Here is a 12,822-nt window from a genome sequence, read left to right on the forward strand (position 1 = left end):
AATAGCGGGCCAGGCCACTAGGCCACCAAGGGGGGGACCCCCCCAGGGCCGGATCACCCGCACCGCCCCGAGGAATGACCTAGCCAGCCTACAAGCCAGGTTCCACTGGTGGACCATGTCCATTTCACGCCGGCAGGACTGGACAGGAAACGTCGGCCGCTCGGCCCATCGGGGCCCGGAGAATTGCCGGGGGAACCCCCCGGCAATTCTCCGGCCCCCGATGGCCCACGTACAGCACGGCGCGACGTAAACCGGCGTTTGAGAATACGGCAGTCGGAGCGCGTTTCACGCCGCCCCCCCCCCCCCCCCCCAGGGATTCTCCGACCCGGCGGGGGGTTGGAGAATCCCGCCCATGAAAGATATGGGCAGGATTCTTCCAGTCCCGCGCCAGGGCGGAGAATCCCCGCAACCGCGCCACGCCGCCCCGACGCAGGCCGCTCTACGTGGCCGGGCCGCCGATTCTCTGGCCCGGATGGGCCGAGCGGCCGCTCTAAAAAGGCAGTGTCCCACCGGCGCCATCCACACCTGGTCGCAGCCGGCGGTAACTCTGCCCCACTCAGCATGTCCTCGTTGATGCCAGCGCCACGGCGCATGCGCGGATCCCGCGGCGCACAGTTCGTGTCGGTATGGGAGGCTGGAGCGGCGTGAACCGCTCCAGCGCTGTGCTGCCCCCCGTAGGGGCCAGAATCGGTACTCCCAGCGGCCTGTTCACACTGTCGTGAAACGCAACGGCGTGGACACTCTGCCGCCGAATGGGTGAATCCCACCCTTGACCTTTACAAATGGAAATTGGATCAGCCATCAGTGATGATGTATACATTTCTCCCGTTCTTCTCTCCTAAAGATGCTGACTCCATAAGACCACAAGTCAGAGGAGCAGAATTAGGCCATTGGGCCATTGAGTCGGCTCTGTCATTCAATCATGGCTGTTATACAAAGAACAAAGAAATGTACAGCACAGGAACAGGCCCTTCGGCCCTCCAAGCCCGTGCCGACTATGCTGCCCGATTAAACTACAATCTTCTACACTTCCTGGGTCTGTATCCCTCTATTCCCATCCTATTCATGTATTTGTCAAGATGCCCCTTAAATGTCACTATCGTCCCTGCTTCCACCACCTCCTCCGGTAGCGGATTCCAGGCACCCACTACTCTCTGCGTAAAAAACTTGCCTCGTACATCTACTCTAAACCTTGCCCCTCTCACCTTAAACCTATGCCCCCTAGTAATTGACCCCTCTACCCTGGGGAAAAGCCTCTGACTATCCACTCTGTCTATGCCCCTCATAATTTTGTAGACTTCTATCAGGTCGCTCCTCAACCTCCTTCGTTCCAGTGAGAACAAACCGAGTTTATTCAACCGGCCCTCATAGCTAATGCCCTTCATACCAGGCAACATTCTGGTAAATCTCTTCTGCACCCTCTCTAAAGCCTCCACATCCTTCTGGTAGTGTGGCGACCAGAATTGAACACTATACTCCAAGTGTGGCCTAACTAAGGTTCTATACAGCTGCAACATGACTTGCCAATTCTTATACTCAATGCCCCGGCCAATGAAGGCAAGCATGCCGTATGCCTTCTTGACTACCTTCTCCACCTGTGTTGCCCCTTTCAGTGACCTGTGGACCTGTACACCTAGATCTCTCTGACTTTCAATACTCTTGAGGGTTCTACCATTCCCTGTATATTCCCTACCTGCATTAGACCTTCCAAAATGCATTACCTCACATTTGTCCGGATTAAACTCCATCTGTCATCTCTCCGCCCAAGTCTCCAAACAATCTAAATCCTGCTGTATTCTCTGACAGTCCTCATCACTATCCGCAATTCCACAAACCTTTGTGTCGTCTGCAAACTTACTAATCAGACCAGTTACATTTTCCTCCAAATCATTTATATATACTACAAACAGCAAAGGTCCACACACCACTGGTCACAGCCCTCCAATTAGAAAAGCATCCTTCCATTGCTACTCTTTGCCTTCTATGACCTAGCCAGTTCTGTATCCACCTTGCCAGCTCACCCCTGATCCTGTGTGACTTCACCTTTTGTACTAGTCTACCATGAGGGACCTTGTCAAATGCCTTACTGAAGTCCATATAGACAACATCCACTGCCCTACCTGCATCAATCATCTTTGTGACCTCCTCGAATAACTCTATCAAGTTAGTGAGACACGACCTCCCCTTCATAAAACCATGCTGCCTCTCACTAATACGTCCATTTGCTTCCAAATGGGAGTAGATCCTGTCTCGAAGAATTCTCTCCAGTAATTTCCCTACCACTGAAGTAAGGCCTGTAGTTCCCTGGATTATCCTTGCTACCCTTCTTAAACAGAGGAACAACATTGGCTATTCTCCAGTCCTCCGGGACATCACCTGAAGACAGTGAGGATCCAAAGATTTCTGTCAAGGCCTCAGCAATTTCCTCTCTAGCCTCCTTCAGTATTCTGGGGTAAATCCCATCAGGCCCTGGGGACTTATCTACCTTAATATTTTTTAAGACACCCAACACCTCGTCTTTTTGGATCTCAATGTGACCCAGGCTATCTACACACCCTTCTCCAGACTCAGCATCTACCAATTCCTTCTCTTTGGTGAATACTGATACAAAGTATTCATTTAGTACCTCGCCCATTTCCTCTGGCTCCACACAGATTCCCTTGCCTATCCTTCAGCGGGCCAACCCTTTCCCTGGCTACCCTCTTGCTTTTTTTTTAATAAATATTTCATTGAAAATTTTTGGTCAACCAACACAGTACATTGTGCATCCTTTACACAATAATATAACAACACAAATAACAATGACCTATTTTATAAACAAAAAATGAATAAATAATAAATAACAAAAATGAATACTAACCCTAATTGGCAACTGCCTTATCACAAGTAACACTCTCCAAAAATATAATTTAACAGTCCAATATATAATTATCTGTCGCAACGACCTATACATATTATACAGTATATATTAACAACCCTGAGAGTCCTTCTGGTTCCTCCTCCCGCCCCCCCCCTCCCCGATCCTGGGCTGCTGCTGCTGCCTTCTTCTTTCCATTCCATCTATCTTTCTGCGAGGTATTCAACGAACGCTTGCCACCGCCTGGTGAACCCTTGAGCCGACCCCCTTAGAACGAACTTAATCCGCTCTAGCTTTATAAACCCTGCCATGTCATTTATCCAGGTCTCCACCCCCGGGGGCTTGGCTTCTTTCCACATTAACAATATCCTGCGCCGGGCTACTAGGGACGCAAAGGCCAAAACATCGGCCTCGCTCGCCTCCTGCACTCCCGGCTCTTGTGCAACCCCAAATATAACCAACCCCCAGCTTGGTTCGACCCGGACCCCCACTACTTTTGAAAGCACCTTTGTCACCCCCATCCAAAACCCCTGTAGTGCCGGGCATGACCAAAACATATGGGTATGATTCGCTGGGCTTCTCGAGCACCTCGCACACCTATCCTCCACCCCAAAAACTTTACTGAGCCGTGCTCCAGTCATATGCGCCCTGTGTAATACCTTAAACTGAATCAGGCTTAGCCTGGCACACGATGACGACGAGTTTACCCTGCTTAGGGCATCTGCCCACAGCCCCTCCTCGATCTCCTCCCCCAGCTCTTCTTCCCATTTCCCTTTTAGTTCATCTACCATAGTCTCCCCTTCGTCCCTCATTTCCCTATATATATCTGACACCTTACCATCCCCCACCCATGTCTGTGAGATCACTCTGTCCTGCACCTCTTGTGTCGGGAGCTGCGGGAATTCCCTCACCTGTTGCCTCGCAAAAGCCCTCAGTTGCATATACCTGAATGCATTCCCTTGGGGCAACCCATATTTCTCGGTCAGCGCTCCCAGACTCGCGAACTTCCCATCCACAAACAGATCTTTCAGTTGCGTTATTCCTGCTCTTTGCCACATTCCATATCCCCCATCCATTCCCCCCGGGGCAAACCTATGGTTGTTTCTTATCGGGGAACCCCCCCAAGGCTCCAGTCTTTCCCCTATGCCGTCTCCACTGTCCCCAAATCTTCAGTGTAGCCACCACCACCGGGCTTGTGGTGTAGTTCCTCGGTGAGAACGGCAATGGGGCTGTCACCATAGCCTGTAGGCTAGTCCCCCTACAGGACGCCCTCTCTAATCTCTTCCACGCCGCTCCCTCCTCCTCTCCCATCCACTTACTCACCATTGAAATATTAGCGGCCCAATAATACTCACTTAGGCTCGGTAGTGCCAACCACCCCCCCCTATCCCTGCTACGCTGTAAGAATCCCTTCCTCACTCTCGGGGTCTTCCCGGCCCACACAAAACCCATGATGCTCTTTTCAATCCTTTTTAAAAAAGCCTTCGTGATCACCACCGGGAGGCACTGAAACACAAAGAGGAATCGCGGGAGGACCACCATCTTAACCGCCTGCACCCTCCCTGCCTGTGACAGGGATACCATATCCCATCTCTTGAAATCCTCCTCCATTTGTTCCACCAACCGCGTTAAATTTAACCTATGCAATGTGCCCCAATTCTTAGCTATCTGGATCCCCAGGTAACGAAAGTCCCTTGTTACCTTCCTCAACGGTAGGTCCTCTATTTCTCTACTCTGCTCCCCTGGATGCACCACAAACAACTCACTTTTCCCCATGTTCAATTTATACCCTGAAAACTCCCCAAACTCCCCAAGTATCCGCATTATTTCTGGCATCCCCTCCGCCGGGTCTGCCACGTATAGTAGCAAATCGTCCAAATACAAAGATACCCGGTGTTCTTCTCCTCCTCTAAGTACTCCCCTCCACTTCTTGGAACGCCTCAACGCTATCGCCAGGGGCTCAATCGCCAGTGCAAACAATAATGGGGACAGAGGGCATCCCTGCCTTGTCCCTCTATGGAGCCGAAAATATGCAAATCCCCGTCCATTCGTGACCACGCTCGCCATCGGGGCCCTATACAACAGCTGCACCCATCTAACATACCACTCTCCAAAACCAAATCTCCTCAACACCTCCCACAAATAATCCCACTCCACTCTATCAAATGCTTTCTCGGCATCCATCGCCACTACTATCTCCATTTCCCCCTCTGGTGGGGCCATCATCATTACCCCTAACAGCCTCCGTATATTCGTGTTCAGCTGTCTCCCCTTCACAAACCCAGTTTGGTCCTCGTGGACCACCCCCGGGACACATTCCTCTATTCTCATTGCCATTACCTTGGCCAGGATCTTGGCATTTACATTTAGGAGGGAAATAGGTCTATAGGACCCGCATTGTAGCGGGTCCTTTTCCTTCTTTAAGAGAAGCGATATCGTTGCTTCAGACATAGTCGGGGGCAGTTGTCCCCTTTCCTTTGCCTCATTAAAGGTCCTCGTCAATACCGGGGCGAGCAAGTCCACATATTTTCTATAGAATTCGACTGGGAATCCATCCGGTCCCGGGGCCTTTCCCGCCTGCATGCTCCTAATTCCTTTCACCACTTCTTCTACCTCGATCTGTGCTCCCAGTTCCACCCTTTCCTGCTCTTCCACCTTGGGAAATTCCAGCCGATCCAAGAAGCCCATCATTCTCTCCCTCCCATCCGGGGGTTGAGCTTCATATAATTTTTTATAAAATGTCTTGAACACTCCATTCACTCTCTCCGCTCCCCGCTCCATCTCTCCTTCCTCATCCCTCACTCCCCCTATTTCCCTCGCTGCTCCTCTTTTCCTCAATTGGTGTGCCAGCAACCTGCTCGCCTTCTCCCCATATTCGTACTGTACACCCTGTGCCTTCCTCCATTGTGCCTCTGCAGTGCCCGTAGTCAGCAAGTCAAATTCTACATGTAGCCTTTGCCTTTCCCTGTACAGTCCCTCCTCCGGTGCTTCCGCATATTGTCTGTCCACCCTCAAAGGTTCTTGCAGCAACCGTTCCCGTTCCTTACTCTCCTGCTTCCCTTTATGTGCCCTTATTGATATCAGCTCCCCTCTAACCACCGCCTTCAGCGCCTCCCAGACCACTCCCACCTGGACCTCCCCATTATCATTGAGTTCCAAGTACTTTTCAATGCACCCCGTCCCCCTTAGACACACCCCCTCATCTGCCATTAGTCCCATGTCCATTCTCCAGGGTGGGCGCCCTCCTGTTTCCTCCCCTATCTCCAAGTCCACCCAGTGTGGAGCGTGATCCGAAATGGCTATAGCCGTATACTCCGTTCCCCTCACCTTCGGGATCACGCCCTTCCCAGCACAAAAAAGTCTATTCGCGAGTAGACTTTATGGACATAGGAGAAAAACGAGAACTCCTTACTCCTAGGTCTGCTGAATCTCCACGGGTCTACACCTCCCATCTGCTCCATAAAATCTTTAAGTACCTTGGCTGCTGCCGGCCTCCTTCCAGTCCTGGACTTCGACCTATCCAGCCCTGGTTCCAACACCGTATTAAAATCTCCCCCCATTATCAGCTTTCCCATCTCTAGGTCCGGAATGCGTCCCAGCATCCGCCTCATAAAATTGGCATCATCCCAGTTCGGGGCATATACGTTTACCAAAACCACCGTCTCCCCCTGTAGTTTGCCACTCGCCATCACGTATCTGCCCCCGTTATCCGCCACTATAGTCTTTGCCTCGAACATTACCCGCTTCCCCACTAATATAGCCACCCCCCTGTTTTTCGCATCTCGCCCCGAATGGAACACCTGCCCCACCCATCCTTTGCGTAGCCTAACCTGGTCTATCAGTTTCAGGTGCGTTTCCTGTAACATAACCACATCTGCCTTAAGTTTCTTAAGGTGTGCGAGTACCCGTGCCCTCTTTATCGGCCCGTTCAGCCCTCTCACGTTCCACGTGATCAGCCGGGTTGGGGGGCTTCCTACCCCCCTCCCTTGTCGATTAGCCATCCCCTTTTTCCAGCTCCTCACCCGGTTCCCACGCAGCTGTATCTCCCCCAGGCGGTGCCCCCCCGCCCATCCCCTCCCATACCAGCTCCCCCCTCTCCCCAGCAGCAGCAACCCAGTAATTCCCCCCTCCCACCCCCCCCGCTAGATCCCCCGCTAGCGTAATTACTCCCCCCATGTTGCTCCTAGAAGTCAGCAAACTCTGGCCGACCTCGGCTTCCCCCCGTGACCTCGGCTCGCACCGTGCGACGCCCCCTCCTTCCTGCTTCTCTATTCCCGCCATGATTATCATAGCGCGGGAACCAAGCCCGTGCTTCTCCCTTGGCCCCGCCCCCAATGGCCAACGCCCCATCTCCTCCACCTCCCCTCCTCTCCCCATCACCACCTGTGGAAGAGAGAAAAGTTACCACATCGCAGGATTAGTACATAAAACTCCTCTTTCCCCCCTTTTTAACCCCCCTCTTCGCCCCCCACATTCGCCCCACCATTTTGTTCAAATGTTCTTTTTAATAACCCGCTCATTCCAGTTTTTCTTTCACAATAAAAGTCCACGCTTCATCCGCCGTCTCAAAGTAGTGGTGCCTCCCTCGATATGTGTCCCACAGTCTTGCCGGTTGCAGCATTCCAAATTTTATCTTCTTTTTATGAAGCACCGCCTTGGCCCGATTAAAGCTCGCCCTCCTTCTCGCCACCTCCGCACTCCAGTCTTGATAAACGCGGATCACCGCGTTCTCCCATTTACTGCTCCGAGTTTTCTTTGCCCATCTAAGGACCATTTCTCTATCCTTAAAACGGAGGAATCTCACCACTATGGCTCTGGGACTTTCTCCTGCTCTCGGTCCTCGCGCCATCACTCGGTATGCTCCCTCCACCTCCAACGGACCCGCCGGGGCCTCCGCTCCCATTAACGAGTGCAGCATCGTGCTCACATATGCCCCGACGTCCGCTCCCTCCGCACCTTCAGGAAGACCAAGAATCCTCAGGTTGTTCCTCCTTGCGTTGTTCTCCAGTGCCTCCAACCTTTCCACACATTGTTTCTGATGTGCCTCATGCGTCTCCGTCTTCACCACCAGGCCCTGTATGTCGTCCTCATTCTCGGCTGCCTTTGCCTTCACGACCCGAAGCTCCCGCTCCTGGGTCTTTTGTTCCTCCTTTAGCCCTTCGATCGCCTGTAGTATCGGGGCCAACAGCTCTTTCTTCATTTCCTTTTTGAGCTCTTCCACACAGCATTTCAAGAACTCTTGTTGTTCAGGGCCCCATGTTAAACTGCCACCTTCCAACGCCATCTTGGTTTTTGCTTGCCTTCCTTGCCGCTGTTCTAAAGGATCCACTGCAATCCGGCCACTTTCTCCTCCTTTTTCCATCCGTATCCAGGGGGGATTCCCTTCTGGTTTACCGCACAGTGTTTTTAGCCGTCAAAATTGCCGTTGGGGCTCCTATCAAGAGCCCAAAAGTCCGTTTCGCCGGGAGCTGCCAAAACGTGCGACTCAGCTGGTCATCGCCGCACCCGGAAGTCCCCTCTTGCTTTTTATGTACGTGTAAAAAGCCTTGGGATTTTCCTTAACCCTATTTGCCAATGACTTTTCGTGACCCCTTCTAGCCCTCCTGACTCCTTGCTTAAGTTCCTTCCTACTTTCCTTATATTCCACACAGGCTTTGTCTGTTCCCAGCCTTTTAGCCCTGACAAATGCCTCCTTTTTCTTTTTGACGAGGCCTACAATATCTCTCGTTATCCGAGGTTCCCGAATATTGCCGTATTTATCCTTCTTCCTCACAGGAACATGCCGGTCCTGAATTCCTTTCAACTGACACTTGAAAGCCTCCCACATGTCAGATGTTGATTTGCCCTCAAACATCCGCCCCCAATCTATGTTCTTCAGTTCCCGCCTAATATTGTTATAATTAGCCTTATGTTTCTCATCACTATTCTCCTGCCATAACCCCTGATCCCCTTATCTCTGTATTAAAGATACTCAGTGACTTGACCTTCACAGCCTTCTGCGGCAATGAGTTCCAACAGATTCACCAACCTCTGTCTGAAGAAATTCCTGCTCACCGTTTTAAAGGATCGTCCCTTCAGTCTGAGGCTGTGCTCTCTGGTTCTAGTTTCTCCTACTAGTGGAAACATCCTCTCCACATTCACTCTCTCTCGACCTCTCAGTATTCTGTAAGTTTCATTGAGATCTCTCCCCCCACACCCCCACCATCCTTCTAAACTCCATCAAGTACAGATCCAGAGAACTCAAACCACTCCTCATGCTGATGTATGCTTCTGCAGGCACTGTCTGCCCTTTAATCCCTCTAGCACAGGGTTTTCCAAAGTGCAGATCGTGACTCACGGGTGGTAAAAAAAAGAAATGTACAGCACAGGAACAGCCCCTTTGACCCTCCAAGCCTGTGCCGATCATGATGCCATAACCTTTTTTTAAAAACCTTCTTCCTTACTCAGTCCATATCCCACTATTTCCTCCCTATTCATGTACCCATCCATAAGACATAGGAGCGGAAGTAAGGCCATTCGGCCCATCGAGTCCACTCCACCATTCAATCATGGCTGATTTCAACACCATTTATCCGCTCTCTCTCCATAGCCCTTAATTCCTCGAGAAATCAAGAATTTATCAACTTCTGTCTTAAAGACACTCAACATCCCGGCCTCCACCGCCCTCTGTGGCAATGAATTCCACAGACCCACCACTCTCTGGCTGAAGAAATTACTCCTCATCTCTGTTCTAAAGTGACTCCCTTTTATTCTAAGGCTGTGCCCCCGGGTCCTAGTCTCCCCTGCTAATGGAAACAACTTCCCTACATCCACCCTATCTAAGCCATTCATTATCTTGTAAGTTTCTATTAGATCTCCCCTCAACCTCCTAAACTCCAATGAATATAATCCCAGGATCCTCAGACGTTCATCGTATGTTAGGCCTACCATTCCTGGGATCATCCGTGTGAATCTCCGCTGGACCCGCTCCAGTGCCAGTATGTCCTTCCTGAGGTGTGGGGCCCAAAATTGCTCACAGTATTCTAAATGGGGCCCAACTAATGCTTTATAAAGCTTCAGAAGTACATCCCTGCTTTTATATTCCAAGCCTCTTGAGATGAATAACAACATTGCATTTGCTTTCTTAATTACGGACTCAACCTGCAAGTTTACCTTTAGAGAATCCTGGACTAGGACTCCCAAGTCCCTTTGCACTTCAGCATTATGAATTTTGTCACCGTTTAGAAAATAGTCCACGCCTCTATTCTTTTTTCCAAAGTGCAAGACCTCGCACTTGCCCACGTTGAATTTCATCAGCCATTTCTTGGACCACTCTCCTAAACTGTCTAAATCTTTCTGCGGCCTCCCCACCTCCTCCATACTACCTGCCCCTCCACCTATCTTTGTATCATCGGCAAACTTAGCCAGAATGCCCTCAGTCCCGTCATCTAGATCGTTAATATATAAAGAGAACAGCTGTGGCCCCAACACTGAACCCTGCGGGACACCACTCGTCACCGGTTGCCATTCCGAAAAAGAACCTTTTATCCCAACTCTCTGCCTTCTGCCTGACAGCCAATCGTCAATCCATGTTAGTACCTTGCCTCGAATACCATGGGCCCTTATTTTACTCAGCAGTCTCCCGTGGGGCACCTTATCAAAGGCCTTTTGGAAGTCAAGATAGATAACATCCATTGGCTCTCCTTGGTCTAACCTATTTGTTATCTCTTCAAAGAACTCTAACAGGTTTGTCAGGCACGACCTCCCCTTACTAAATCCATGCTGACTTGTCCTAATCCGACCCTGCACTTCCAAGAATTTAGAAATCTCATCCTTAACAATGGATTCTAGAATCTTGCCAACAACCGAGGTTAGGCTAATTGGCCTATAATTTTCCATCTTTTTCCTTGTTCCCTTCTTGAACAGTGGGGTTACAACAGCGATTTTCCAATCCTCTGGGACTTTCTCTGACTCCAGTGACTTTTGAAAGATCATAACTAACGCCTCCACTATTTCTTCAGCTATCTCCTTTAGAACTCTAGGATGTAGCCCATCTGGGCCCGGAGATTTATCAATTTTTAGACCTCTTAGTTTCTCTCGCACTTTCTCCTTTGTGATGGCTACCATATTCAACTCTGCCCCCTGACTCTCCTGAATTTTTGGGATATTACTCATGTCTTCTACTGTGAAGACTGACGCAAAGTACTTATTCAGTTCCTCAGCTATTTCCTTGTCTCCCATCACAAAATTACCAGCGTCATTTTGGAGCGGCCCAATGTCAACTTTTGCCTCCCATTTGTTTTTAATGTATTTAAAGAAACTTTTACTATCATTCCTAATGTTACTGGCTAGCCTACCTTCAAATTTGATCCTCTCTTTCCTTATCTCTCTTTTTGTTATCCTCTGTTTGTTTTTGTAGCCTTCCCAATCTTCTGACTTCCCACTACTCTTTGCCACATTATAGGCTCTCTCTTTTGCTTTGATGCATTCCCTAACTTCCTTTGTCAGCCATGGCTGCCTAATCCCCCCTCTGATAACCTTGCTTTTCTTTGGGATGAACCTCTGTACTGTGTCCTCAATTACTCCCAGAAACTCCTGTGTTCTACTGTCTTTCCCACTAGGCTCTGCTCCCAGTCGATTTTCGTCAGTTCCTCCCTCATGCCCCTGTAGTTACCTTTATTTAACTGTAACACCTTTACATCTGATTCTACCTTCTCTCTTTCAAATTGGAGATTGAATTCAACCATATTATGATCACTGCCTCCTAAGTGCTCCCTTACTTTAAGATCTTTAATCAAGTCCGGCTCATTACATAACACTAAGTCCAGAATGGCCTGTTCCCTCGTGGGCTCCATCACAAGCTGTTCCAAAAAGCCCTCCTGTAAACATTCAATGAATTCCCTTTCCTTGGGTCCACTGGCAGTATTATTTACCCAGTCCACCTGCATATTAAAGTCCCCCATGATCACTGTGACCTTGCCTTTCTGACATGCACTTTCTATTTCGTGGTGCATTTTGTGCACTTTCTATTTCGTGGTGCATTTTGTGCCCCTGGTCCTGACCAGGAGGCCTGTACATAACTCCCATTATGGTTTTTTTGCCTTTGTGGTTCCTCAACTCTACCCACACAGACTCCATATCATCTGACCCTATGTCGTTTAGTGCTATTGATTTAATTTCATTCCTAATTAACAAGGCAACCCCCCCCCCCCCCCCCCCCCCCTCTGCCCACCTCTCTGTCTTTTCGATAGGTTGTGAATCCCTGGATGTTTAAATGCCAGTCCTGAACCCCCTGCAACCATGTCTCTGTGATGCCTACCACATCATACCTGCCAGTCACAATCTGGGCCACAAGCTCATCTACCTTGTTCCGTACACTGCGTACATTTAAATATTGCAACTTTAATTCTCTATTGACCGTCCCTTTTTGTTTTCTTAGTGTGGTGGACCTTGGTTTACTGAGCCTTTCCATACACTGTGTCATATTTTGTGGGATGGGGACAATCGTAACCACTCTTGAGTTTTGTCTGTTCGTGTTTTTTTGTATTCCTAAGCAGCTACGCTTCCCACTGATTACTTCACCTCTTGGTTCCCTGACTTTCCCTTCCCCCCCAATCTTTAGTTTAAAGTCCTATTGACCACCCTATTTACTCTTTTCGCCAGAACACTGGTCCCAGCTCGGTTCAGGTGGAGACCATGCCAACGGTATAGGTCCCCCCTGTCCCAAAACTGATGCCAGTGTCCCATGAAAAGGAACCCCTCATTCCCACACCACTCTTTCAGCCACGTGTTAACTTCCCTTATTCTTGCCTCCCTATGCCAATTTGCACGTGGCTCGGGCAGTAATCCGGAGATTATGACCCTTGAGGACCTGTTTTTTTAATTTGAATCCTAGCTCTTTATAATCTCTAAACAGGTCCTCTTTCCTAGACTTGCCTATGTTGTTGGTACCGACATGGACCACAACAACTGGATCCTCCCCCTCC

This window comes from Scyliorhinus torazame, chromosome 1, assembly GCF_047496885.1.
Source record: "Scyliorhinus torazame isolate Kashiwa2021f chromosome 1, sScyTor2.1, whole genome shotgun sequence".
NCBI classification, from domain to species: domain Eukaryota; kingdom Metazoa; phylum Chordata; class Chondrichthyes; order Carcharhiniformes; family Scyliorhinidae; genus Scyliorhinus; species Scyliorhinus torazame.